Here is a 4,639-nt window from a genome sequence, read left to right on the forward strand (position 1 = left end):
TTCGATACAATGACTCAGTATATTCCTTCCATCTTCTTTTGATACCTCCTGGATCATTTAACATTCTGCCTAAAGCATCCTTGATTGTAGCAACTCGAGGTTTGTATTTGTTCTTCAGTTTTTTAAGCTTAAGAAACAGGTCTCTCCCTCATCTGCTTCAAATAAGTAAGTAAGTAAGCAAATAAATAAATAAATAAATCACTCAATCATTCAATCACTCAATCTATTCTTTAACCCCTCTTAAGTTGCCCCCAACCCCAATGTCAGTCATGTTTTACAACAGTGGCACAAAGTCAGTATTTGTCCTTTTGTGCCTGAGATATTTCCCTCATTTTGTACAGTATTTCAAGAGTTACTTGTTTTTCAACGAAGTATTGTATTCCATTGTGTGACTATACCACAGTTTCTCTATCCGTTCATTTGTTGGTGAGCACTTGGATTGTTTTCAAATCTTTGTTATTGTGAACAAAGTAGCAATAAACATGGGTGTGAATATATCTGCTTGGGTCCCAGTTATGGCTTCTTTAGGGTATGTTCACAGTAGTGGATTTGCTGGGTCAAGTGGTATTTCTATTTGCAACTTTTAGAGAAAGTGCCATAATGCCTTTCATAGTGGTTGCACCCTTTTACACTCACACCAACAATGAATAAAGGTTCTAGTTTCTCCACAACCTCACCAGCATTTGTTGTCTGCTGCTGTGTTGAATTTTGCTATTCTTACTGGGGTAGCATGATATCTCATAGTTGTTTTAATTTGCATGTCTCTTATCTAGGGATTATGAGCACTTCTTCATTATTTGTTCACCAGTTGAATGTCTTCTTTGGTGAAGTGTCTGTTTATATCCTGTGCCCATTTTGCAATTGGGTTGTTTACCTTTATTTTGTTGTGGTGTACAATTATTCTATAAATTCTAGATATAAGTCCCTTATCAGACATGTCATTACCAAATATTTTTTCCCAGTCTGTGGTTTCCCTTTTTACCTCTTGGAGAAGTTTTTGGATGTGCATTGACATTTGATTCTTAGAAGGTCCCATTAATTCTTCTATTTTATTCTCTCCTGTTTGTAGGTTTTTCAGGATGCTTGGAAGACTATTCATGTTTAGGATTAGGTCTTCTAGAGTTCTTCCAAACATTTTTTTCTAAAGAAGTTTATAGTTCTTGATTTTAGTCTTTGGTCCTTGATCCAAGTTGGGTTGGTTTTTGTGTATGATGTGAGGTGTGGGTCTTGCTTGAGTTTTCTACAGATAGTTTCCCAGTTTTGCCAACATCATTTGTTAAAAAGGTTGTCATTTTCCCACTTAACTGATTTCATCTCCTTGTCAAAAATCATTTATTTATAGGTAGATGGGCTGGTTTCTGGGTTCTCAATTCTATTCCATTGATATATTTGCCTGTCATTGTACCAATACCATGTTATCTTGACTACCATGGTACTGTAGTTGTATTTGAAATCAGGAAGTGAGATGCCTTCTACCTTATTTCTCTTTCTAAGGAGTGCTTTGATTATTCAGGGCGACTTTGCATTCCAAGTGAAATTGGAGATTGCCTTTTCCATCTCATTGAAGAATGGTGTTGGTATTGGTACTGGAATTGCATTAAAGGTGTAAATTGCCTTTGGTGGTATTGTCGTTTTTACAATATTGAGTCTTCTTATCCAAGAACAAGGTACATTCTTCCATTTCTCTAGGTCTCTTTTTGTTTCTTGTAGTAATGTTTTGTATTTTCTTTGAATAGATCCTTTGTGGTTTTGGTTAGATTTACTGCCAAGTATTTAATTTTGTGTTTAGCTATTGTGATGGGTATTGTTTTTCTTAGCTCCAGTTTGGTATTGTCTTTGTCACTGTGGGGAAATCCAATTGATTTTTATATGTTGTTCTTGTATCCTGCCACTTTGCTGAATTGGTCAACAATGTCCAGTAGTTTTCTTGCTGTGTCTTTAGGGTTTTCTAAGTATACTATCATATTATCTGCTTATAGAGGTAATTTTATTGCCTCTTTGCCAATTTGGATACCTCTTATTTCCTTCTATTGTCTTAATGCTATTGCTAAAACTTCAAATAAAATATTAAATAGGAGAGGTGATAGTGATTCTTGCCTAGTTTCTGTTCTCAAAAGGAATGCCTTTAATCTTACTCTGTTCAGAACATTGTTGGCTCTTGAGTTTGTGTATGTACTTTTTTGCTATGTTGAGGAAGTTCCCCTGTAGTCCTCTTTTGTTGAATGTTTTAATCAGGAAAGGGTGTTGGATTTTTTCAAAGGCCTTTTCTGCACCAATTGATAGGATCATATGGTCCTTGTTCCTTGCTTTGCTAATGTGATTGTTTTTCTTATGTTCAACCATCCTTGCATACCTGTTATGAATTCCACTTCATTATGGTGAAGTTTTTGATATATCATTGGATTCTATTGGGCAGGATTTTATTTAGGATTTTTCAATTTATGTTCATGAGAGATATTGGCCTATAGTTTTCTACTTTGGTTGTGTCCTTTCCTGGCTTTGGCATCAATGATATGTTTTCTTCATAGAATGAGTCTGTGAGAATTCCATCATTTTCTGTTTTCTGAAATAGTTTATGTAGACTTGGTGACACTTCTTCTCTGAATGTTTGATAAAGCCATCTGGTCCAGGACATTTTTTGGGCTGGAAGTTGTTTTATTATATTTTCAATTTCTTATTTTGTAATGGGTCTGTTCAGGTGTTCAATGTCAGATTGTGTTAGTTTACGTAGGTTGTGAATTTCTAAGTATTTTTCTATTTCCTCTAGATTTTCAAATTTGAGTTTAGTTTTTCATAAAATTTCATTGTTATTGTGATGTGCCTTTGTTTTGCTTGTAACTCATACAGACCCTATGTACAACAGCTCTAAACTCTGCTCTGTACTGAGCCAATCTCATTGTCTCTGACACAGTCATCCCGATTGCCCCAGTCACTGAATCAATCCACCTCCTAGAGGGCCTTCCCCTCCTGCGTCTCTGCTCCACCCTCACAAGCATGATGTCCTTCTCCAAGGACCGGTCCCTCCTTACAACATGACCAAAATATGTCAGATGAAGTCTCAGAATCCTTGTCTCCAAGGAGCAGCCTGGTTTAAATCTCTCCAGGATGAATCAGTTTGTTTTCTTAGTAGTCCATGGTACCCTCAGCACTCTTGTCCAGCACGAAAGCTCAAAAGCATCAATTCTCCTTTTAACCTCCCTGGTCATTGTCTAGCTCTCTGACACATAATGAGTGATTGCAAAGACCATGGCCTGTACCAGACGCACCTTAGTCTCCAGAGACACACCGTTGCTCTGCAGTAATTTAGAGAGGTCCCTAATAGCAGACTTTCCCATGGCAATATGTCTTTTAATTTCCTGGCTGCTGGTGCCAAGAGTGTTGATTGTGGAGCCAAGCAAACTAAAGCTGTGAACAATCTCAATCTCTTCACCATCCATACTGATGCTGCCAATTGGCCCAGTGGTGAGAATCTTTGTCTTCTTGACATTGAGCCTCAATCCATATTGAAGACTGCAGTCCTTGACCTTCTGCAGCAAGCGCTTCAGGTCCTCCTCAGTTTCAGCAAGCACGGTTGTGTTATGTGCATAACGCAGGTTGTCGACAATTCTTCCACCAATCCTGATACCACATTCCTCCTCATACAGCCCAGCCTCTCGGATGATCTGTTCTGCGTACAGGTTGAAAAGGTAGGAGACAGGACACATCCCTGGCGTACGCCCTTCCCAATTTTGAACCATGCAGTGTTTCCCTGCTCCGTTCTGATGGCTGCCTCTTGGTTCAAGTGTAAGTTTCAAGTTAGCCTTTTTATTTTAGTTGGATTTATTGTGATGTTGTCCGTTTCATCTTTTATTCAGATTATTTGTATCCATTTCTAGTTTTGTTGATGGTTTCAATTATTTTTCTGTTTTTTAATTCATTTCTTTCTGCCCTAACTTTTATAATTTCAGGGTTTTTTAGCAGGTGTCAGGATTTCTTGCTGTTTTTTTCAATTTGTTGGACATGTTGGGTTAGAGAATCAATGGTCATTTTTTTCCTGCCTCTTGATGTGTTTGCATATTGCTATAAATTAATTTCCTATAACTGCTTTGGCTGTTTCCCAGAGGTTTTGGTATGTTGTGTTTTCATTGTCATTTGTTTCAAGAAACTTTTTAATTTTATTCTTTTTCTGTCTTCTATTACCCACTCGTATTCAAGCAAGGGGTTCAACTTCCAAATGTATTGGGGGGGTTCTCCTTTATCCTCTTGTTATTTATGTGTAATTTTGCATCGTTGTGGCATAAGAGGATGCTCTCTATTATTTCTATATTTTTAAATTTAGTGATGCTTGCCTTGTGACCTAAAATATGATCTATTTTCTAGAATTTACATGCACATTGGAAAAGAAGATGCACTGTGCTTTTTGAGGGTGCATTAGCCTATATATAATCTATATATAATCTATGAGATTGAGTTGGGTTATTGTGTAGTTGATTCTTTTTTTTCCTTTTTTTATTAAATTTTATTAGTTTTAATGAACATTTGATTTTGCGTTTTCATTCATTCATTGTTGCAGTTTTCTCCGCCCTCATTCCCAGTTCATTCTTCTCCCCCCCCCACCATGTTTGTTTTAATTGTCCAATTGCCACAGTGCTTGTCAAAG

Source organism: Elephantulus edwardii, unplaced genomic scaffold (assembly GCF_000299155.1).
Source record: "Elephantulus edwardii isolate Elephantulus edwardi_28Jun2011 unplaced genomic scaffold, EleEdw1.0 scaffold00012, whole genome shotgun sequence".
Classification (NCBI taxonomy): Eukaryota; Metazoa; Chordata; class Mammalia; order Macroscelidea; family Macroscelididae; genus Elephantulus; species Elephantulus edwardii.